We start from the raw sequence: 26,037 nt of genomic DNA, 5'->3' as shown, positions 1-26,037 counted from the left end.
ATTAATCAAGATAAAGAATCATATTGATACGAATACAATAATAGTAGGAGATCTTAATACGCCTCTCTCAGTAACAGATCATTGAAGCAAAAAATCAATAAAGAAATAAGAGCATTGAATGAAATATTGGACCAGATGGACCTCATAGACATATACAGAACATTCCACCCTAAAACAACAGAATACTCCTTCTTCTCAAGTGCACATGGAACCTTCTCCAGAATAGACCACATACTCAGTCACAAAGCAGGACTCAACTGATACCAAAAGACTGACATTATTCCCTGCATATTCTCAGATCACAATGCTTTGAAACTGGAGCTCAATCACAAGGAAAAGTTCGGAAGGAACTCAAACACCTGGAAACTAAAGACCACCTAGCTTAAGAATGCTTAGATCAACCAGGAGATCAAAGAAGAACTTAAACAATTCATGGAAACCAACGAGAATGAAGACACTCGGTCCAAAACCTATAGGATACAGCAAAGGCTGTCCTAAGGGGGAAATACATAGCCATCCAAGCCTCCCTCAAAAAAAATGAAAAATACAGAATATACCAGCTGTCTCTATACCTTAAACCTGGAGAATCAACAACAAATCAAACCAACTCCACACACAAGAAGGGAAATAATCAAGATTAGAGCAGAGATCAATGATGTAGACACAAGAGATACAGTAGAACGTATCAATGAAACTAGAAGCTGGTTTTTTGAAAGAATCAATAAGATCAATAAACCATTGGCCACACTAATCCAAAAGAAATGAAAAGAGAAAAGCCCAATTTAATAAAATTATGAATGAAAAGAGAGAGATCACAACTAACACCAAGGAAATAGAAACAATCATCAGAAATTATTACCAACAGTTATATGCCGATAAGCTAAGCAACCCAGATGAAATCGATGCATTCCTGGAAAACTATAAACTCCCAAAATTGAACCAGGAGAAAATTGACAACCTGAATAGACCGATATCTAGTATGAGACTGAAGCAGTGATCAAAAAATCCCAAAAAACAAGAGCCGAGGACCTGATGGGACACCCTGGGGAATTCTACCAAACGTTCAAAGAAGAAATAACACCAATTCTCCTGAAGCTGTTTCAAAAAATTGAAGCAGAACCAAAACTTCCAGACTCTTTTTATGAAGCCAGCATTACCCTGATTCCCAAACCAGGCCAAGACCCTACCAAAAAGGAGAATTTCAGACCAATATCACTGATGAACATTGTGTGGAACATAATTCTTGACACTGACTTATTGGTAGTCTCCAAGATTTTCATTCCTTTAATCCCAAAGGTTTCTGAGAAACAACTTATATCCTGAAATTATATGAGAGTTAACACCACACAGACACACACAAAACCAATATGATGTTATAAAACTCTTCTTTGAACATTCAGGTAAAGGAAGTATTCAGATTTATATTTACCTTACTATTAGTGTCCAGAAGTATTGATTTATCTGATTAGTTAGCATTTTTTAATTGTTCTCAGATTGTACTTTCTCACATTTCTGGGTCAGTCCACTGCTGAAGGCTCTGGCAAATTAACATATTTAAATTCAGTTCATGCCAACCTTCTGATTATGAGGTAGATCTTCAAAACATCCTGGTAAGAATATAGCTTAATTCTGTTATATAATTCAGGCAAGTACATTGAAAGTTATTTCCAACATAGCTGAATAATTAAATGGCTTATCTTTAGTAATTTAAAACAAGAAAATAAAACATTTAGCCTGTGCTTTTATGTGGATGTTTTGAGTATGGAAAAATAAACCCATTTTTACCATGAAATTTACATAATTTGACACATTGATCACAATATTCTAATGGATCCCTAAGTAGTAATAGAAGATAGCCTTTTGAGGTAAAACACAATTTGTTCTCAAAAATCATATTTATTTTAAGATTTTTTTAAAAATTATTCATTGAAGAGAGAGAAACAGAGAGACAGAGCTGAAGCAGAAGGAGAGGAAAAAGAGGAATTCGCATGAGCTGAGAGCCAGACATGGGGCTCAATCCCAGGACCTGGAGAATCATGACCTGAACCAAAGGAAGATGCTTAAATATCTTAGCTTTCCAGGCAACCCATCTCAAAAATCATATCAAGATTTAAGATTTTCTCTTTCTCTAAGTGTTATAAAACTAAAATATTCAGGCAGCCTTATTTTTATTAGCTTTCAAACTACTGTGATATACTTCAGAAAATATTACATGAATTTCTTAGGAAGCAGGAAAATAGTAGCTGGGTCACTTTCACTAAGAGAATGATGCATAAGATTTTTCATGATAAATTTCCAAAAATTTCCTTTGTAGCCTTCTCTTCAAAACTAGCAATCTCAATTTGTGGAGAGCAAAGAGGTCACTAAGGATCAGTGATAGTATACTGACAACAAGTTCACCTAGCTCAGGTCTTTGAAGCTAGGACTGGAATCAATTTTTTTTCCCTCAATAGCATTAAATACCTCTAACACGAAGTAAAAGTCATAGCTAAACTCAGATGTTTACAATTCTAATAAGGAAATTGTACATGCATATTTTTTAAAAAAGTCATGTGTATTATACATAAACAACTCTAGATCATGTTGGGTATATAGGATATGTTTAAGGATGCAAGAAGTGAAAATCAGTGTCGTCTGGGGCATTTAGTTAAAGCTTTCTTAAGGAGCATAATATGTAAACTATGCTTTACATAAAGATGCAAAGGGTTTAGATATTGGGGAAAAATCAACAGGAATGATGGCATGGACAAAATCAGTTTTTATGGAAATGGATCTAATACCGGGAACATGGATGAGAAAGGTAAAAATACATAGATATTTATTTCCTTGGATATCCCAAGGAATTTTCTCTAAATATGAAAGTCATATCATAATTCTTTGTGATCTTCATAGAATTCCTAAGATATAAATTTAACATATCTGTTGTATGCTCTTTTCAAGCATTCATTCCACTGGGAGGGTATATGAAAACTTTTTGCTCGGTTAAAAAAATGTGTATACATGAAGATTGATAGTAAATTTATTTTGAGGCTAATTAAACAAAAATTGACATGATATTGTTAGTCAACATTGAACCAAATATGGGAGTGCTAGATTTGTACACGATTCTTGTAGGAATTCATCAAGACAAACCTTTTCCTCTGTAAGCATCCTTCTTGGAATTACAAAAATATTAATGGGAATAGTGATTTTCAGAGTTGAGCTTATAAAACTGACATTTTGAGGGGAATGACTATTCCCTAGAGGTTTGGGTGCTTGAATCCAGAGATACTGAGGAGTGTTTGGAAAAGTTCCTCTCTTTTTAGAAAAAGAAAAATTTGTAAGGAAAGTTATAAACACTCTAAATTAGAATATTATATCTCCAGAATTCTTATCTAACAGAGAAGGTGAATATGACTGAGGATAACTACTCCTTGACTACTGAATTTATACTCATAGGATTTACAGATCGCCCAGAGTTCAGAGTTTGTGGTGTTTCTTGCTATCTATGTGATCACTATGGTACCCACCATATTTTGAGGAGAAAACGAATGAGGATGACCACAGTTAAGGTTTATGGAAGTTAGTGTGACACTGGGAACTGAGGTGAAGTAGGTGAACCATGGACAGAGTGAGAAATTTGACAAAACTTTTGTTAAAAGCTGTTGCAGGTGGTGGGTAATAGGGAGGGCATGTACTGCATGGAGCACTGGGTGTGATGCCAAAACAATGAACACTGTTATGCTGTAAATAAACAAATTAAAAAAATAAAGTAAAAAAAAAAGCTGTTGCAGAATATGGGAAATAAGGCTGGGAGGGAATCAGAACTGAGAATATCCAAAGCCAACCCTTAAGAATCTGAATTTATCTCGGAGGCCTCAGACACTAAATGCTTCCTAGAACCAGTTAATATGATTGTATTTTTCAGAAAAATAATCTGGTGATCAGAATAATGCTAGAACCAATGAGGTTAACTTCAAGAATTCTTATACTAGACAATGAGAGTTGAAATTGGAGGATAAAAGAAGAGGAGTGCACAGTTATAGGCAACATTTTAAAGGGAAAATAATGAATTATAACTACTGGATAATAAAATGAAGGCTTATCTTCTTCCTGAGAGTACCAACCATGTTATAACTGATTTACTTCACTAATAATTAAAAAGATACCTAATACATTTGGACATTCATTAGCCATTTCTTTAATACATTTTAAGATAATCATTTAAGTTAATATGTAATAAGTTTATTTTTATTTTTAACAAGTCAATAAATATTTTTATTTTCTTGGTTCTAATTTATAATACTGCAAGTACTGTTAGATATTACCCATAGACACAAAGCTCTACAAGGTCCTAATTACTTTTTTAAGGGTGTAAATGAATCCAGATACTCGAGTTTCATGCATGCTGTTTCTTTATATCCACTCTCTGTTTTAGGGGATATTTTCAGTTGTCAGATTCACATGAATTGATCCCTTTCCCTTTTCCAGGGATACACAATTCCAGGGATAAACAGATACCACAAGATCTGTATACATATTTCTGCACCACCCACTGCTAACCCACAGTAACACTGAAGCCTAGAGGTATGCTAAGGGAAGAGTCTGTGAATTATTTGGGCCAGTGAGACCAAAGAGGGAATTTTGTGGAAGTTTCTGGGAAATATGTTTACTTTATTTTAAAAGAGATCCACAAAAATGTAGTCTTCCTCTGAATGTCATGTTTTGTGGATATGGAAGGTGGGTAGTCTACAACCATTTTGCCATCAAAAGAGACACCAACCTGGAGGTGAACTCAATACACAAAGGAGGGCATAGCTGAGGGACTCACAGAGAAGCAAACCCAGGGTTTCTGGAATTAACCACCCCTCTCATTTCAAAATCCAATAGATCTCCTTCCTGTTAACCTTGTTTGGAAAAAATGCTTTTAATGCAAGGGAATAAATATTAACAGATACACTTATGTCTCTTGTCTATCTCTCATTTTTCCTTTATTTATTTATTTTTTAATCTTTTTTTATTTTATTTATTTGTTTGGCAGAGAGAGACATCACAAGTAGGCAGAGAGGCAGACAGAGAGAGAGGAAGAAGCAGGCTAACCATGAAGCAGAGGAGCCTGATGCGGGGCTTGATCCCAGGACCCTGGGATCATGACCTGAACCAAAGGCAGGGGCTTTAATCCACTGAGCCACCCAGGTGCCCCCTCATTTTTGCTTTATTTTATATTAATTCAATACAACCTTTTAGCTTGTAAATAACATTTCATTAGTATCCATTTAACTACTCGGCAAATCTCTTAATTTTTTTACTTTGACTTCTATAATTAATTTCCTATAGCCCCACTGAAAATATGGGGAATAAAGAGGTTTCCTAATTTGTCTATAGAAATACTAAGGTGGAGCTCAGGGATCAAATTGAGGGATCCAATCCAAAGTCCATGTTCTTTTTTTTTTTTTTTTTTTTTTTTTTTTTTTTGTCAGAGAGAGAGAGAGGGAGAGAGAGGGATCACAGGCATACAGAGTGGCAGACAGAGTCAGAGGGAGAAGCAGGCTCCCCGCTAGCAAGGAGCCCAATGTGGGACTCGATCCCAGGACGCTGGGATCATGCTCTGAGCCGAAGGCAGCTGCTTAACCAACTGAGCCACCCAGGCGTCCCCAAAGCCCATGTTCTTAACCACTAAGTCATATTGTACACAACATAGAGAAGTGAAAGTAGCAGGAGAGGAAAAGTTTCGAGAAACTAACCTGTTAAGTGGATAGAGAAACAGGGCAGAGCGTCAAGAAAAATGTGAGTCAATGACATTTTCCTCCAGATTTGTTTTGAAAAAATTTCAAACCTACAGAAAAGTTGAGAAAATGCCCTTGAATTTTGAAAATCATAATTAGTAATTATTGACATTTCACCACATTTGCCTAACTAGCCACCTGGAAAACGTGTATACATACATATTGTATACAGGTATATATATGTGACTATACATATATATGAGATTATGATAGTTTACCCAAAATTCTTCAATATATATCTCAAAAGAACAAAGACATTTCCTCCACTGTCATATCATTTTTAACGATTTTACTTAATTACTTGAGAGAGAGAGAGCAAGAGGGAGCACAAGTAGGAAAGGGAGAAGTAGGAGCCCTTGGTGCATGTGGCTTGATCCCAGGACTCCAGGATCATGACTGGAGCTAAAGGCAGAAACTTAACTGATTGAGCCACCCAGGCATCCCATCATATCATTACCACCCCCAAGAAATTTAACATCACCTAACATGATGTTCACACTAAAATTTTACCCAAATTTTCCTTCCTAGCAATTTATTTTTTCATCAAGAATTCAATTAAATGCCACTATTTGATGTATTATCATTTTTCAATCTCCTGTAATCTAGAACAAACCCCTTGCTTTTTCCTCCTTTAATGACATTTAAAAATTTTTAATTCTTTGTGTCAGACATCATGTAAAATATCCCACCATATCTATCTTTGTGATGTTACCTCATGATTAGATTAGGTTAAATAATTCAGCCATCACAAGGGTGCTGATTTAAGGTGAGTCCTATGACATTAGCTTGCCTTGTTAACTGAAGCCATTTACTGATTACTTCATTATGGTGGTACCATCACCATCTGCTCTACAATAAAGATAACCTATTTCCTTCCTATGAAAATCTAATCTGTAGGGTGGTACCTGGATACCATGTGAATTTCTTGTTCCCTAATAATTTTTCATCAACAGTTTTAGGATCCAATGACAATAACTTTTTGAATCAATTATTATCATTGGAAGAGAAATCTGGTGATTGTTTTTCCCCATGTGTTCTCTGGCTCCATTCTGAGAAAAGATAATTTTTTTAAAAATTTATTTATTTATTTTCAGTGTAACAGTACTCATTGTTTTTGCACCACACCCTGTGCTCCATGCAATACGTGCCCTCTCTATTACCCTCCACCTGGTTCCCCAACCTCCCACCCCCCACCCCTTCAAAACACTCAGGTTGTTCTTCAGAGTCCATAGTCTCTCATGGTTCATCTCCCCTTCCAATTTCCCTCAACTCCCTTCTCCTCTCCATCTCCCCATGTCCTCCATGTTCTTTGTTATGCTCCACAAATAAGTGAGACCATATGATACTTGACTCTCTCTGCTTGACTTATTTCGCTCAGAATAATCTCTTCAATTCCCATCCATTTGCTACAAAAGTTGGGTATTCATCCTTTCTGATGGAGGCATAATACTCCATCGTTTATATGGACCACATCTTCCTTATCCATTCGTCCATTGAAGGGCATCTTAGTTCTTTCCAGATTTTGGCGACCATGGCCATTGCTGCTATAAACACTGGGGTACAGATGGCTCTTTTTTTCACATCTATATCTTTGGCGTAAATACCCAGTAGTGCAATTGCAGGGTCATAGGGAAGCTCTATTTTTAATTTCTTGAGAATCTCCACACTGTTCTCCAAACTGGCTGCACCAACTTGCATTCCCACCAACAGTGTAAGAGGGTTCCCCTTTCTCCACAACTTCTCCAACACACGTATGGTCAAATAATCTTCGACAAAACAGGAAAAAAATATAAAATGGAAAAAAGACAGTCTCTTCAATAAATGGTTCTGGAAAAACTGGACATCTATATGTAGAAGAATGAAAGTCGACCATTCTCTTACACCAAACACAAAGTTAACTCGAAATGGATAAAAGACCTCAACATGAGACAGGAATCCATCAGAATCCTAGAGAAGAACATAGGCAGTATCCTCTTTGATATCAGCCACAGCAACTTCTTTCAAGATATGTCTCCAAAGGCAAAGGAAACAAAAGCAAAAATGATCTTTCAGGACTTCATCAAGTTCAAAAGCTTCTGCACAGCAAAGGAAACAGTCAACAAAACAAAAAGGCAACCCACGGAATGGGAGAAGATAATTGCAAATGACAGTACAGACAAAAGGTTGATATTCAGGATCTATAAAGAACTCCTGAAACTCAACACACACAAAACAGATAATCATATCAAAAAATGGGCAGAAGATATGAACAGACACTTCTCCAATGAAGACATACAAATGGCTATCAGACACATCAAAAAATGTTCATCATCACTAGCCATCAGGGAGATTCAAATTAAAACCTCATTGAGATATCACCTTACACCAGTTAGAATGGCCAAAGAGATTTTTTTTTTAATTTGAACAGTTATGGATTTATAGAAAATAAGAAAGATAGTATAGGGAATTCCCAATTCTGACATACCCATCTTCCTATATCATTAATATCCTACATTGGTACGGTACTTTTGTTATAATTAGTGAGCCACTATTGATACATTGTGATGAAGTGAAATTCATACTTGATGCAGATTTCCATAGTTTAATCTACTGTCCTTGCATCCAGAATACCATTCAGTATATCACTTTAAGGGGCACCTAGGTGGCTCAGTGGTTTAAGCCTCTGCGTTTGGCTCAGGTCATGATCTCAGGGTCCTGGGATCAAGCCCCGCATCAGGCTCTCTGCTCAGTGGGGAGCCTGTTTCTCCTTCTCTCTCTGCCTGCCTCTCTGCCTACATGTGATCTCTGTCTCTGTCAAATAAATAAATTAAATATTAAAAAAAAACAGATGTCATCAGATGATAACTCTCCAAAATTCCTACCAAAATGTCTAGCGTTATCACTTTATATTTAGTCATCACGTCCCTTTAGTCATCAGGTGTCTGTGACAGCTTTTCTACATTCCTTGTTTTTGAAGTCCTTGGTAAGTTTTGAGATGTACTAATCAGGCATTTTGTAGAATGTCTCTCAAATGGGATTCTTTTGATGTTTTTCTCATGATTAGACTGGGGGGATAGTTTTTGAGGAGAAAGTCCCTAGAGGTAAATAACCATTTTCATTACATCCTGTCAGTGGCAATTACTGTCCTCATCACTTGTAACTCTTGGTGTTGATCTTGACCACCTGGGTGAGGTAGTGTTGTTAGGTTCCTCCGTGGTGAAGCTGCTTTGTCTCCACCCTCTCTTACTGTGTTCTGTGTAAGGAAGTAACTATCCACAGTCCACACTTACAGAGAGGAAAGAAATGGACCACCTCCGGGGGCAAAGTATCTATATAAACTGGAATTCTTCTGCATGGAAGATTTATCTAGTCACCTCACTTATTTGTATATTCAATCTCTATTTACATAAGTATGGAATCATGGATATTTATTTTATACTTTGATAAAATTACACAGTACCTTATTAATTTTGCTGCTCAAATCATAGGAGCTTTGGCCACAGGGAACTGTTTCCATGGGCTCCTTTGTCCCTTTGACATATATGCATCATTGTGTATACAGAGTGGGTTTGTGTTTCTTTGTTGTTTAGCTTTTGTGTTTTGCTGTTGGTGGTGGTGGTTTTTTCTGGCATAACAAGATGTTCCAGGCTCATCTTGCATATTTACTTCCTGACCTAGTCACTGAATCGACTGTTTCTCCAAGTAGATCTAATTCCTTTGACTGGAAAATGATATTAAGAACAAATATAGGCCATAGGTATGCTAAATGTTCCTGCAATGTCATTGCTTCTGGGATTTGACAGCTGGCAGAGTGAGGGTATGTATGTGTGTTCCTGTCATTCATTATCTTGACAGTAACTGGTATTTTTTTTTAAATTTTAGCCAATCTTTTACATATGCCATTATTGTTTTAGTTTGCAATTTTCTATGGCAAATAATGTGGAGGAGATTTTCATATGCTTATCTACCATCTATAGTTCTTCTTTGATAAAATGCTTGTTCAGGGGGTGCCTGGTTGGCTCAGTGGGTTAAAGCCTCTGCCTTCGGCTCAGGTCATGATCCCTGGGTCCTGGGATCGAGCCCCACATCTGGATCTCTTCTCAGTGGGGAGCCTGCTTCGTCCTCTCTCTCTCTCTCTCTCTCTCTCTCTCTCTCTCTCTCTGCCTGCCTCTCTGCCTACTTGTGATCTCTGGCTGTCAAATTAATAAATAAAATCTTTAAAAAAAAAGTGGTTCAGAGCTTTTGCACAATTTTTATTGGATTGCTTGTGTACTTTCTGTTCATTGTTTATCAATAGACGACTTGCTTTTTTTTTTTATACAAGTCTTTTATCAGAAACATATTTTCCTGGTGTTCTCAAAAGCACATGCTGATGCACTTAGTGCTGGCTTTATTTCTCTGAGTGTATGTGCATGTCTCCTCATTCTTTCTTTCCCTGGTCCTTTGGAATGCATACTCTCTGTTGATAAAACTTCAATTTCACAGAACTTTCTTCTGTCAGTTTAAATCTACAGTTGAGCTTCTTCCGTGATTTTTTAAAATTTGAGTTGTGAACTCCCATGAAATAATCATAAAGATCAAGACATGGAATATTAGATTCACATAAGAGGTTTCTTTTGTATATTTTTCAATCCCAACCTCCTTCCTTTACCTCTCGTCTCCAAAAAATGGCATTCTTCTTTCCTCATTCCTAATTCTTTACTTTCTCTTCATTTTCTTTTCTTTTTTTTTTTATTTGCTCCTATTTCGGTGGCTATAACATTCATTATGAAACTGAATACAAGTGATGACAAGAGACATCCTAGTGTCACTCCTGAACTCAAAAGGAACCATACACTGTTTATTATTAAGGCCATATTTATTTAAGTTATTGGCACTCAAATTTTTTATGAAAGAACAACTTTTTAATTCCAAATTTTTTAAGTTTTTTTTTTTCACCGAAGATGACTACAATTATTATGCCTCCATCAGAAAGTATGAATACCCAACTTTTCTGTCAAGATGGATGGGACTGGAAGAGATTATGCTGAGAGAAATAAGTCATGCAGAAAGAGTCAATTGTCATTTGGATTTGCTTATTTGTGAAGCATAAGAAATAACATGAAGGGCATAGGGAGATGGAGAGGAGAAGTGAGTTGGGGGAAATTGGAGGGGGATAGAAACCATGAGAGACTGTGGACTCTGAGAAACAAACTAAGGGTGTTGGAAGGAAGCATGGTGGGAGGTTGGGTGAGCCTGGTGGTGGGTATTATGGAGGGCACGTATAGCATAGGGCACTGAATTCTGAATTCTGAAACCCTGAAAAGAAATTTAAAATAAATAAATAAAAAATTTTGAAAGGATGATTAAATCTGACCAAACTCTTTTTTTTCATCTGTTTAAACTGCCATATTATTTTCTTTTAATCTACTAATGAGACAAATTACACTGTTCAATTTTCAAGCACTAAAGCATCCTTAAATCCCTGGAAGACACCACTTTGGTCATATTATAGTTTTCATAGAATGCAAGATTCAGTTTGCCAATTTGAAGAATCGGAGGAGGCATAGGTTTATGAGTCAGACTGTCCTACAATTTTCCTTTCTCATGTCCAGGTTGTGGTAAACTCATAGATGTATTTTGGAGTCTACACTCGCTTTGGATTTTCTGTTTTTAATCAGGGCAGTATTCTTTTTTTTTTTTTCAGTGTTCCAGAATTTATTGTTTATGCACTACACCCAGTGCTCCATGCAAGACATCCTTAATAATATCCTTAATATCCTTAATACCCACCACCAGGCTCACCCAAACCCCCACCCTCCTCCCCTCCAAAACCCTCAGTTTATTTCTCAGAGTCCACAGTCTCTCATGGTTTTTCTCCCCCTCCAATTTCTCCCAACTCACTTCTCCTCTCCATCTCCCAATGTCCTCTGTGGGTGACTCTTTTTTTTTTTTTTTTTTTTCAAAATAACACTATTCATTGTTTTTGCACAACACCCAGTGCTCCATGCAAAACGTGCCCTCCCTATTACCCACCACCTGTTCCCCCAACCTCCCACCCCTGACCCTTTAAAACCCTCAGGTTGTTTTTCAGAGTCCATAGTCTCTTATGGTTAGCCTCCCCTTCCAATTTTTTTTTTATAAACATGTAATGTATTTTTATCCCCAGGGGTACAGGTCTGTGAATCGCCAGGTTTACACACTTCACAGCACTCACAATAGCACATACCCTCCCCAATGTCCATAACTCCCTCCCCCTCTCCCAACCCCACCTCCCCCCAGCAACCCCCAGTTTGTTTTGTGAGATTAAGAGTCATTTATGGTTTGTCTCCCTCCCAATCCCATCTTGTTTCATTTATTCTTCTCCTATCCCCCTAACCCCCCATGTTGCTTCTCCATGTCCTCATATCAGGGAGATCATATGATAGTTGTCTTTTTCCGATTGACTTATTTCACTAAGCATGATACCCTCTAGTTCCATCCATGTCGTCGCAAATGGCAAGATTTCATTTCTTTTGATGGCTGCATAGTATTCCATTGTGTATATATACCACATCTTCTTTATCCATTCATCTGTTGATGGACATCTAGGTTCTTTCCATAGTTTGGAAATTGTAGACATTGCTGCTATAAACATTCGGGTACACGTGCCCCTCTGGATCACTATGTTTGTATCTTTAGGGTAAATACCCAGTAGTGCAATTGCTGGGTCATAGGATAGTTTTATTTTCAACATTTTGAGGAAACTCCATGCTGTTTTCCAGAGTGGTTGCACCAGATTGCATTCCCACCAACAGTGTAGGAGGGTTCCCCTTTCTCCACATCCTCGCCAGCATCTGTCATTTCCTGACTTGTTAATTTTAGCCATTCTGACTGGTGTGAGGTGATATCTCATTGTGGTTTTGATTTGTATTTCCCTGATGCCGAGTGATGTGGAGCACTTTTTCATGTGTCTGTTGGCCATCTGGATGTCTTCTTTGCAGAAATGTCTGTTCATGTCCTCTGCCCATTTCTTGATTGGATTTTTTGTTCTTTGGGTGTTGAGTTTGCTAAGTTCCTTATAGATTTTGGATACTAGCCCTTTATCTGATATGTCATTAGCAAATATCTTCTCCCATTCTGTCAGTTGTCTTTTGGTTTTGTTAACTGTTTCCTTTGTGCTTCACTTTTGTGCCAGTACCAAGACAACATGGTACTGGCACAAAAACAGACACATAGATCAGTGGAACAGAATAGAGAGCCCAGAAATAGACCTCAACTCTATGGTCAACTAATCTTCGACAAAGCAGGAAAGAATGTCCAGTGGAAAAAAACAGCCTCTTCAATAAATGGTGCTGGGAAAATTGGACAGCCACATGCAGAAAAATGAAATTGGACCACTTTCTTACACCACACACGAAAATAGACTCAAAATGGATGAAGGACCTCAATGTGAGAAAGGAATCCATCAAAATCCTTGAGGAGAATGCAGGCAGCAACCTCTTCGACCTCAGCCACAGCAACATGTTCCTAGGAACAACGGCAAAGGCAAGGGAAGCAAGGGCAAAAATGAACTATTGGGATTTCATCAAGATCAAAAGCTTTTGCACAGCAAAGGAATCAGGGCAGTATTCTTGAGAAAGAATGTAAGCTCCCAAATGACATCATGTTCCTTAATTTAGTAACATTCATTAGTAATTGAGGCAGCCTGCTTTGCATTAACAGAGAGTTTACTATTTAGAAATTAGTGCTGGCAGTTGTTTGAGAGGTTCTATTGATAATCCCAAGGACCTGTGACTGATCTTTCCCAATCTGATCCATTCTTACTAGAATGTATCTTTGACGTTGCCAATTATATGACAGGCATTTAAGGTATTAAAATATTTGGTTTCCTTTAGTGATGAGAGATGGCTCTCCAAAAATACTCTAATGGACCAACCATTTTCTCTTGAAATAACTGTAGTTGTTAGTTTCTGATGAATATATTTTCTGATGACTCCGAAATCACATTATTCATTGCTAGAGGCTGATGGTTCAGTGGAAAACTTTCGCCAAAAATTCTAGTTTGCAGACATAGGGATATTTGCTTAAAAGTCATTTAGGTCATATGACCATTAAAACAATGTTTTGGATATAGCCTGCTCCACAGCTCTCAGAGCATGTTTTTGCTCCAGACTAAATTGAAAAATAGATTTCATTTTGGTTCCTTATGCCCAAAAGTGAATTAAGGATGGAACATGGGGTGTGTCTGGGTGTCTTCGTAGGTTAAATATCTGACTTTGGCTCACATCATGATCTCAGGATCCTGAGATCGAGCCTCAGGGTGGGCTCCATGCTTAGCAGGGAGTCTGCCTATCCTCCTGCATCATTAGTTTTGATATAGTCTCTCATGTAGACTAGTACTAGGTTACAGACTAGTAGACTAGTCTCTCTTTGATGTAACCTCTCACGGTCCTCTCCCACTCTGATTTCTCCCCTTTCATTTTTCCCTTCTCCTAATGTTTAGGAGACAGGAATAGAATTTAGTGATTCATCACTTAACATATAATAACCAGTGCTCATCCCAAGTGCCCTCCTTAATGCCCATCACCCATTTAGCCCATCCCATCACCCATCTCCCTTCTAGGAAGCCTGTTAATCCTCTCTCTATAAAAGCACCTTATGGTTTGCCTTCCTTTCTGCTTTTATCTTATTTTTCCTTCCCTTCCCTGGTGTTCATCTGTTTTGTTTCTTAAATTCCACATACGTATGAAGTCATATGATATTTATCTTTCTCTGAATGACTAATTTTGCTTAGCCTAATACATGCTAGTTCAGTCTTTGATGTTGCAAATGGCACGATGAGCTGATGAATGAATAAAGAACAAATGGTATATATATAAAGGGCAATATTAGCCATCAGAAAGAATAAAATCTTGCCATTTGGGTGATGAACCATGAGAGACTCCTTCATATTTCTGTATGTGACTGATAAATAAGTATTTATATTTTGGTATTTAGAATGTTCCCAATTTTGTGCCTCATTTATGCTTACAGCATCTCCAACTTTTTCTTAATGCTGTGAATGTATCAGTAATTTACATTGGAATCAGTACGAGTTGGTGGAATTCTCAGTAACACACATAATAAGTAGTATCAGAGAGAAAGAAATAGGGATATCTGTATAAATTCCATCTATTTCAATTACATTTTGATAAATCATGAGTATACAGATACTCTATTTTAGAGAATCTGAGAATAAAGTTGACTAACAATAAAGATGAATGTAGTTTTTCTTAATTATACATTTTGACTAGCATTCTTTTCTTGTTTTTAATATTTTTTAATTGTGGTAAAAGATATATAAAAAAATTTCCCCTTTTTCAAGAGAAGAAAAATTTCCCCTTTTAATGATGGAAATATTCTTGAATTAAGAATAGATACTTCATATGAATTGATACTCAAATACAGTCCCCTGAACAAACTCAAAGAAAATTAAGAATCAAATATGTACAGTGTACTTCCGACGGATGGTGTTGTTTAAGAAGGGATTAATTCTAGAGAAACTGGAATGGGACAAGCTTTGTAAAAATATGCTTTGGAATTCTAGAAACTTGTCAACAATATTAATGGAGGTGGTCTTTACATATACTGACTTTTATTCCTAGTGTTTGTCGAAAATTATAACTCATTACTCTTTGAAACAATTAGTTAATAATTTAGCTAATTTTTCTGTGGCACACTATGTGACCTCAATAATAATTATTTAATTAATTCTATAAGGGAACTAATAGTTATAATTTTGGAATACATATTAACAGAATCTCTCCTTGCAGAACTTATTTATTTCATTCCTATACTATCATGTTTAGTAATTGAAGATTTTATGGATGAACTGGTCCTTTTCTACTTTCTCAATATTCCATGATTTTGAAAAACATTTTATCAAATTTAATTTTCCACAGGCAATGATATTTCTTTTAAAATGTTATAAAATTTTCTTTGTAATTTTTTTCATAGAATTTTTTACTTCTTTATTTCTTAGCCTATAAATAAAAGGGTTTAATAAAGGGATCACTATGGTATAAAAAACAGCACCAGGTATATCTTCATCCTCTTCTTTAACTGAATGTGGTCAAATGTACACAAAGATAAGAGAACCATAGAAAATTGAGACAGAGAGAACGTGGGATGCACATGTAGATAAGGCTTTTCTTTTACCCTTTTTGGATTTCATTTTGAAAATAGTAAGGAGAATGTAGAAGTAAGATATTAAGACACTACCGATGATGAAGAGTTTAAATGGACCTGCAAAGATAAATATAATCAGTTCATTGATATGAGTCAACACATGAGAGTCTATATAATGGTAAATCATCACAAAAAAAGTGATTAATTTGATTCGACCCACAGAAAGTTAACCTAAAGAGAAACCCTATATGAATAATGAAATGCAGATTTCCAGCTATATAGGCCCCTCTGGTCATCTGAATGCATACTTTCTTTGACATCATGGTGTGGTACTGAAGAGGGCTACATATGGCCACATAGCGATCATAGGCCATTGCTGCCAGGAGAAAGCAATCTGCAGTTTCAGCAAGGCAGAGAAAATAAAATTGTGTCATGCATTCAGAAAGGGAAATCATTTTGTCTTTAGAAAAGGAGTTCTCTATCATTTTGGGGGTAATGGCACAGGAACAACAGGGATCAATCAAAGCCAGGTTGCCCAGGAAGATGTACATTGGTGTATGAAGTCAATGCTCCATAAAAATCAATGCCACCAGGCCAAGATTCCCCACCATACTGATCACCTAGATAGTGAGAAACACCACAAACAGGAGGCTCTTCAACTCTCGTTGATCTGTAAATCCAATGAGGATAAATTCACTGGTCAAGGAGTAGTTATCTCCAATCATATTTGCCTTCTCTGTTGAGATAGGAATTCTGGAGACATAAGATTAAAGGAAATGGGAGAATCAATTCCATTTACTATAGCACCAAGAACCATAAGAAACCTGGGAATAAACCTAACAAAAGAGGTAAAGGATCTGTACTTGAGGAACTAGAGAATGCTCATGAATGAAATTGAAGAAGAAACAAAAAGATGGAAGAGCATTCCATGCTCATGGGTCAGCTGAATAAACATCATAAGATTGTAATTTAGTGTGTAAAATTTCCCTTCCAAATGTTTCTTTTTACAACAAAGAGAGAAGCTTCTTCAAACTCTTCTTAGTATCTCTGGATACAGGCACAAAATCCTCTAGGGAATAGCCATTCCCCTAAAATGTCAGTTTGATAACTGAACTCTGAAAATCAGCATTCCCATGAATATTTTTGTAATTCAAAGAAGAATGCTTACAGTGGGAAAGATTTGTCTTTATGAATTCACGTATGAATAGTATAGGAATCTAGCATTCTCATATTCAGTTCATGGTTGACAAAAAATTTCAGTGTCAGTTTTGATATTAAAGATTCTTAAAATATATTTACTATCAATTTTCATGTATACACATTTTTTTGAACAAAGCAAAAAGTTTTCCTCTACTCTCCCAGTCGACTTAATCCTTGAAGAGGGCATACAACAGATATGTTATTAAATTTATACCTTGGGAAATGTATGAAGATCACAAAGGTTTAAGAATAGGACTTTCACCTTCAGAGGAAATTACTTCGGATATCCAAGGAAATAAATATCTATGTATTTTCACCTCTCTCATCCCTGTTCCCAGTATTAGATCCATTTCCATAAAAACTGATTTTGTCCATGCCATTATTCCTGATAATTTTTGCCCAGATCTCTAAATCCTTTCCATCTTATGTAAAGCATATCTTACATATTATGCTACTTAAGAAAGCTTTAACTAAATGCCCCAGGCCACACTGATTTTCACTTCTTGCATTCTCAAACATATCCTATATACCCAACACAATATAGAGTTGTTTATGAATAATACATATGGCTTTTTTAAAAATATGCATGTACAGTTTCTTTATTAGAATTGTAGACATTTGAGTTCAGCTATGACATTTACTTCTCATAAGAGTTATTTAATTCTATAGAGGGGGAAAAATGTATTGATTCCAGTCCTAGCTTCAAAGACCTGAGATAGGTGAACTTGTCAATATACTATCACTGATCTTTAGTGACCACTTTGGTCTCAACAAATTGAGACTGCTTGTTTTGAAGAACACACTACAAAAGAAATTCTTGGACTTTTATCATGAAAAACATTATGCATCATTCTCTTAGTGAAAGTGACCCAGCTACTATTTCCCTGCTTCCTAAGAAACTTACGTAATATTTTCTGAAGTATATCAGAGTAGTTTGAAAGCTAATAAAAATAAGCTTGCCTGTATATTTTAGCTTATAACACTTAGAGAAAGAGAAAAATCTTAATCTTAATACAATTTTTGAGATGGGTTGCCTGGATGGTAAGATATTTAAGTATCTTCCTTTGGTTCAGGTCATGATTCTCCATGTCCTGGATTGAGGCCCATATCTGGCTCCCAGCTCAGTGGGAATTCTCCTTGTTCCTCTCCCTCTGCCTCTCCCTCTGCTTGAGCTCTCTCTGTCCCTGTTTCTCTCTCTCTCAAATGAATAAATTTTTTAAAAATCTTAAAATAAATATGATTTTTGAGAACAAATTGTGTTTTACCTCAAAGGCTATCTTCTATTACTACTTAGGGATCCGTTAGGATATTTTGACCGATGTGTCTAATTATGTGAATTCTATGGTCAAAATGGGTTTATTTTTCCATACTCAAAACATCAAAATAAAAGCACAGCCTGAACGTTTCACTTTCTTGTTTTAAAGTACTAAAGATAAGCCATTTAATTATTTAGCTATGTTAGAAATAACTTTCAATGTGCTTGCCTGAATTATGTCAAAGAATTAAGCTGCATTCTTAGCTGTATGTTTTGCAGATCTACCTCATAATCAGAAAAGGGTGGCATGAACTAAGTTCAAATATCATGCTAATTTGCCATAGCTTTCAGTTGTGATGGTGAGAACTGAAACCTGAGAACAATTTAAAAAATGCTAAATATTTCAGATAAATCAGTATTTATGGATGCTAACTGTAAAGGTAAAGATAAATCTGAATACCTCCTTACCTGAATGCTCTGAGAAGAGTTTTATAACATCACATTGCTTTTGTGTGTGTGTGTGTGATTTTAAGTCTCATAAAATTTCAGGATATAAGTTTTTGTCTCAGAAACATTTGAGATTAAAAGAATGAAAATCTAGGAGATGACTAATAAGTCAGTGTCAATTGTTATGTTTCTTTCAGCGCAAAATTAAGCTTTTCATCAAATGCTTATGGGACTTCCCTACAATGACATCAGTGTATTTCTATGGGGAGATTCAGTTCCCAAAACATATTAACTCTGTGACATAAATTAAAGATGACCTGTGAGAAATGATGTTAAAGTAAATGACCTATGCTAACATCACTAAGTCATTTGATGATCATCTTGGTGATTCTTATGTAACTGACATCATTTTTAGAATTCTGTTCCTTATTCTGTGCCTAATATGTAACTGAGCTGAAGGGACTCTCAGGTTGGTTTGGACAGTTACTGGAGAGAATAATAGGGTTTGTGAAAGATGACTAGCATTTAGAGTGAAAAACAAAAGTTATGGTAGTGTTAGCTAGTCTCATCAACTCCTTCACTCTGATCTGCAGTTGTTTGCATGCATTTTTTCTCTGCTCTACCAATTCATTAAAACCTCTCTCCAAGGACACAACTAACTTTAAATGCCAAAAGTAAAGAATATTTAGTCATTTTCCTAACCAAGTGTAGTGATTGGTACTATTAAAGCCCTCTCTGGCTTCTTATGATAACCCTCTCTGCTTCTAACTTCTTCATAGCTGCATCTCGATATTTCACACTAAGTCATGTTTCCCTTTTTGCCCCTAATGATGCTTCTTTCTGATTGTTCCTTCACCTCCCTCTATTTATATTCTAGAGTTTTCCCCAAATTATTTTGTCTACTCTTATTTTTTCAACTATCTTTCTTCTACTGATGGCTTCACTAGAGAAGATTTCAAACTATTTTGGTGTACATTTATGTTTTTTCATTAACATATGATGTATTATTTGCCCCAGGTCTGTGAATCATCAGGCTTACACTTTTTAGAAAACTCACCACAGCACTTACCCTCCCCAATGTCCATAATCCACTCACCCTATTCCTCACCTCCCACACCCCAGCAAACCTCCATTTGTTTCATGAGATTAAGAGACTCTTATAGGTTATCTCCCTCCTAATCTCATCTTGTTTCATTTTTCCCTCCCTATCCCCCATGACCTGTGCCCTGTCTCTCAAATTCCTCATTTCAGAGAGATCATATGATAATTGTCTTTCTCTGATTGACTTTTTTGCTTTGCATAATACCCTCTAGTCAATCCAGGTCATTGCAAATGGCAAGATTGAAATTTTTGATGTTGCATCATATTCTCTTGTACACATATACGACATCTTCTTTATCCATTCATCTGTTCATGGACTTCTAGGTTCTTTCCATACATTGCTGCTATAAACATTTGGGTGCAGGTGCCCCTTTGGATCCTGAAATTTGTATCAAAAGTTACAAATAAATGGCCGTTGGTTGGCTCAGATGGTTAACCATCTGCTTTGTGCTCCAGTCATGAACCCAAGGTCCTGGAATCTAGTCCTTTGTCAGGATCCCTGCTCAGGGTGGAGTGTGCTTCACCCTCTCCTTCTGCACCTCACCCCTACTCATGCTGTCATTCTGTAAAAAAAGAAAAAACTTTAAAAAGTCATTTTAAAACATCAACAATTAGCAACCTAAGCATATTTAAAAGTTAAAAGTTCAGACATGTCTAACAAAAGGACAGATAAAGGACATGAAAGTGGTGTGAGAAAATTGATATTTCTTCATTAAAAACTCTGAAGTTTTGTGGGGATAAAGTGATCTTCAATAAGTAGTTGAAATATTTAATGAATACTTATAATTAAGGGCAAGGATGAGCTGGCCCAATATGCTATAGTTCGTAAGTAATAGAACCTGGATTGAGACGCAGGGAAAGGTTGGTAGAACTAAAGCAGCATAAAAACCAGTCAGTAACCTAGGGCTAGAAGGGGAACTTTTACAACTTGATGAGAACATTAATGAAAAAGCCATAGCTTAGGTCCACTTCTGAATGGCAGCATGAGAAGTTCCATGGCTCAGTTCCCAACAGAACAGTAAAAATCGTGACAATTTTATGTTAAAAAACATGATCTAAAAATCTTTGGGAAGTGAGGGCTGCTGTGCTAGTGTTCTGGCGGGTTCTGGCTAAGGAGGCGGTGCTGCCACTGGACCGCGCAACAGGTGCCAGGGCAACACATGGTGGTGAGGAGTACTGGCTCGGCGTCCCCCATGGGGCTGGGTCTCCTCTGGATGAGCTGGTGGATGCATACAGCCAGGTACAAGGAGGAGGAGGAAGAGACAGCTACTACCTGCAAGCGCATCTGCCTTCTCAAGAACGTACCTGCATCAGTGCGGGGGAACGTGCTGACCACTCTGGCTTTCCCCCTGGGCCCCCTGCAGATGCAGCTGAGTCTGCACTATGAATAGAACTACCACCAGGTGAAGTATGGCAACATGGGACTGCCTGACATCGGCAGCAAGGTGAGGAGAGAGATCAACATGGTACCTACCTCTGCTTTGCTCTACACCTGTGTTCATCAGAGGCCATGAAAGGCTTGTGCTTTGGGCTCTGTGCCACATTAATCTGTGAAAGATGTAGTGTTGTGAACACAGGACTTACCTGAGAGCACCAGTGAGTCCATATCTATGCTATTCCATCTTAGGGACCCTGACTCCCAGATCAGGGATTGCTGCAAACCTCACACTTTCTCCTGAGCTGGGAACTGGAGCTGTGGCCACTCTGCTTTCAGGACATAGCAGTCTGGGAAAACTCATGGTGTCTGCATCCCTCCCAATGCCCACAAGTTTCTCTGGCACCAAGTGGATGAGGTTCCTCGCTGTGGGTATTTATGTCCTCTTAAAAAAATAATAATAATGAAAGAAAGAAAGAAAAGAAAAAACTCTCTGGCAGGAAATTGTGCTAGGATATGCAGCAAATGAAACATTCATTCATGAAAATGTATTAATATTCATTATTGTATAATATACATTATATAATGTATAATGTGTAATGTATATAATGTATAATGTACAATATAAAATGTATTAATTGGTAAGAAGAGTGAGAATCTAAAGCATTCAAATCACTACCTGTGCCTTCCCAGCGTAGTGTGAGGAAAGGTCCACTTTATTCAGGTGCAGACCAGAACACAATCCTCCCTCCCCACATCCCCTCTATCTCCTAGTAGTTGACTGTATTACCTCCCAGGAGGGCCACACACAACAGCTTTTCCTCTCTCTCTGCCTGCCTCTCTGCCTATTTGTGATTTCTCTCTGTCGAATAAATAAAATATTAAAAAAAAGAAAATGTATTAAAATTTGGTAAGAACAATGAGAATCTACAGCATTCGAATCCCAACCTGTGCCTTACCAGCTCAGAGTGAGGAAAGGCCCACTTTATTCAGGTGCAGACCAGAACACAATACTCCCTCCCTACATCCCCTCTACCTCTTAGTAGTAGACTGTGTTACCTCCCAGGAGGGCCACACCCAACAGCTTTTCTCACCTCTTTGCTGCTATGTATTGTGGAAGTTAAATTCTAGGCAATTGTGATCAAGAGTTTGGGGATCCTTTCTACCCAGTCCACACTCTTAAGATAGAGACTCTATCTTAGGTATGGCTTCAATAGCAGGAGTATCACGTTGAGGGACGTGGGTCACTATCACTACTCCCATGTCTAAAAGTTGAGTCCTAGACATTTTACCCCAAAAGGAAGAAAGGTTTAAAGAACTGGGACCTACAAAGGATCCCTCAAAGAAGTGATTCTGTTGGCAAAAGATGATTAGTTGTAGAATGGTGGAACTATTGGTGTAACATCCAGCTGGTTTACCTAGAAAAATGCAGGATGGGAGAAAATAAGGAAGAGCTTGCCTGAGTCAGAAAGACGTTCAAGCATTAACCTCAAAAACCATGCTTCAAAGGGGCCCAAATTCAATTGCATATGAGTATGGAACAACTTATTCCCCAAGGCATCCCCAAGAGAGAGAGGATGCTTATGGTATTGCTGGGAGTTCATGGGGCCTAAGAGCTGGATGTGATAAAAAATGAGATAAGAAGACTTCTGATAAAGCCATGGTCATCCCAAGGGACTGTGTGCATGCTGCATCTTCTGAAGGGCAGCATAAGAGGCTTTACACTGCAGAGGAAATGAAATCACACACACACACACACACACACACACACACACTCCATCAAGTCACTGAACAAACAAAAATATAACAAGACACAAGGATGAATGAGTATCCAGTGTTCTATAATATATTATCTTAAATGCCCTGTTCTCAACAACAGAAAGTCATGATTAGGCAAAAAGTGTCACCCATCCATCAGAAAATTAATAGAGAACATAAACTGCCCATGAGAGCAATCATATACTAGATTTAACAGGAAAAAAAAAACTTAAAAATTATCATGATAGGGGGCAAAGTCAAGTTGGCTGAGAAGTAGCAGGCTGAGACAACATCAGGTAGCAGGAGTTCAGCTAGACAGCTTATAAAACCATTGTGAACAACTACAAATCCAACAGGAGTCCAAAGAGAAGAAGAGCAACAATTCCACAAACAGAAAATCAACCACATTCTGAAGGGTAGGACCTGCGTAGAAGTGAATCCAAAGTGACAGGAAGATAGACCTCGTGGGGATGGGCCAGCACCCAGCAAGTGATGGAACAATGGAGCACATGATCAGGACTTTAAGTCTGCTCCACTGAGGGATATGGCTCCAGAGGCTAAACCGGGGTGAAGCCCATGCAGGTTCAGCGTGGCCCCAGGTCCTGTGGAGTCACAGAAGTGTTCGGAGTGTCTGAATGTTGCAGAGTTTGCAGGTATTAGAGTGGGGAAGCCAGCTACAGAGACAGAGATGAGGAGTGAGCGCTCAACTTGGGGTTACCTTGAATCATAATCCATGGCACAGGTCACTGCTCTGTGATTGGGGTCCCCACAAGATCCAGGGAGACAACTCCAGGGGAGCTCAGGGATCTGTGGGGTTTGGAGACTCCAGGCGGAGCTGTGTGCAAGAGACAGAGATGCTTGGTCACAGGCTGGGTGAGCTCAGAGTGTGGCCAGAGGCCAGGGAGACAGGAGTGATTGAACGCTTTTCTCTGAGGGAGCACTGAGGAATGGGACCCCGAGCTCTTGGCTCCTCTGGGCAGGAGATTGGGAGGTCGCCAATTTCATTCCCGTCCTCCGGAACTCTGTGGAAAGCATTCAGGCAACAAATGCTCCCGATAGTGAACCTGAGCGGATTAATTAGTCTGGCCCCTGGTAAGGGCAGTTCAATTCCGTCTGGGGCAAGGACACTTGAGAATCACTACAACAGACCCCTTCCCCAGAAGATCAACAACAAATCCAGCGAAGACCAAGTTCATTTACCAAGGATAACAGCAGAATTCCAGAGGAGGAGAAAGCAAAGCATGGAATTCATGGCTTTCTCCCCATGATTCTTCAGACTTGCAGTTAATTAATTTTTTTAATTTTATTTTTTTCTTCTACTATTTTTTTTAGCTTTTAACATTTCCTCTTTTAATGTTTTTAACTGGTTTATCATAACAATGCCTTTCATAAAAAATCATAATAATCTTTTTATAGACATCTAGGTTCTTTCCTTAGTTTGGCTATTGTGGGCATTGCTGCTATAAGCATTCAGGTGCACGTGCCTCTTTGGGTCACTACGTTTGTATCTTTAGGGTAAATACCCAGTAGTGCAATTGCTGGGTCATAGGGTAGCTCTATTTTCAACTTTTTGAGGAACCTCCAGGCTGTTTTCGAGAGTGGTTGCACCAGCTTGCATTCCCACCAACAGTGTAGGAGGGTTCCCCTTTCTCTGCATTCTCACCAGCATCTGTAATTTCTTGACTTGTTAATTTTAACCTTTCTCTATGGTATGAGGTGGTATCTCATTGTGGTTTTGATTTGTATTTCCCTGATGCCGAGTGATGTGGAGTACTTTTTCATGTGTCTGTTGGCCATTTGGATGTCTTCTTTGCAGAAATGTCTGTTCATATCCTCTGCCCATTTCTTGATTGGATTATTTGTTCTTTGGGCATTGAGTTTGCTAAGCTCTTTATAGATTTTGGATACTAGCCCTTTATCTGTTATGTCATTTGCAAATATCTTTTCCCATTCTGTCAGTTGTCTTTTGGTTTTGTTAACTGTTTCCTTTGCTGTGCAACAGTTTTTGATCTTGATGAAATCCCAGTAGTTCAATTTTGCCCTTGCTTCCCCTGAGTTTAGGGATGTTCCTAGGAAGAATTTGCTGTGGCAGAGGTCGAAGAGGTTGCTGCCTGTGTTCTTCTCAAGGATTTTGATGGAATCCTTTCTCACGTTGAGTTCCTTCATCCATTTGAGTCTATTTTCATGTGTGGTGTAAGGAAATGGTCCATTTTCATTTTTCTGCATGTTGCTGTCCAATTTTCCCAGCACCATTTATTGAAGAGGCTGTCTTTTTTCCATTGGACATTCTTTCCTTCTTTGTCAAAGATTAGTTGACCATAGAGTTGAGGGTCTATTTCTGGGTGCTCTATTCTATTCCATTGCTCTATGTGTCTGTTTTTGTGCCAGTACCATACTGTCTTGATGATGACAGATTTCTAATATAACTTGAAATCTGGAATTGTGATACCATCAACTTTGGCTTTCTTTTTCAGTATCCCTCTGGCTATTTGAAGTCTTTTCTGGTTCCATATAAATTTTAGGATGATATTTCCATTTCTTTGAAAAAAATGGGTGGGATTTTGATAGAGATTGCATTAAACGTGTAGATTGCTTTAGGTAGCTTAGACATTTTCACATTTTGAGTTGTGGTAGTTTATACGTCTCTAGGAATGCATCCATTTCTTCCAGATTGTCAAATTGGCTGGTGTATAGATGTTCATAATATGTTCTTACAATTGTGTGTACTTCTTTGGTGTTGGTTGTGATCTCTCCTCTTTCATTCATGATTTTATTTATTTGGGTCCTTTCTCTTTTCTTTTTGATAAGCCTGGCCAGGGTTAAAAAGTCTTATTAATACTCTCAATGAACCACCTCCTAGTTTTGTTGATTTGTTCTATTTTTTTTTTTTTTTTTGGTTTCCATTTCATTGATTTCTGCTCTGATCTTTATGATTTCTCTTCTCCTGCTGGGTATAGGCTTTCATTGTTCCTCTTTGTCCAGCTCCTTTAAGTGTAGGGTTAGGTGTTGTATTTGAGACCTTTATTGTT

General features: G+C 37.7%; 1 pseudogene; it reads right to left on the bottom strand.

Annotated features, from left to right (window-relative positions):
• Positions 1-15,669: 15,669 nt before the first annotated feature.
• On the bottom strand, positions 15,670-16,597 carry LOC123940492 (annotated as a pseudogene).
• Between the last annotated feature and the right edge of the window lie 9,440 nt (positions 16,598-26,037).

This window comes from Meles meles, chromosome 4, assembly GCF_922984935.1.
Source record: "Meles meles chromosome 4, mMelMel3.1 paternal haplotype, whole genome shotgun sequence".
Taxonomy (NCBI): domain Eukaryota; kingdom Metazoa; phylum Chordata; class Mammalia; order Carnivora; family Mustelidae; genus Meles; species Meles meles.
Note: the sequence above shows the minus strand (reverse complement) of the source record. Positions and strands in the feature narration are given on the sequence as shown.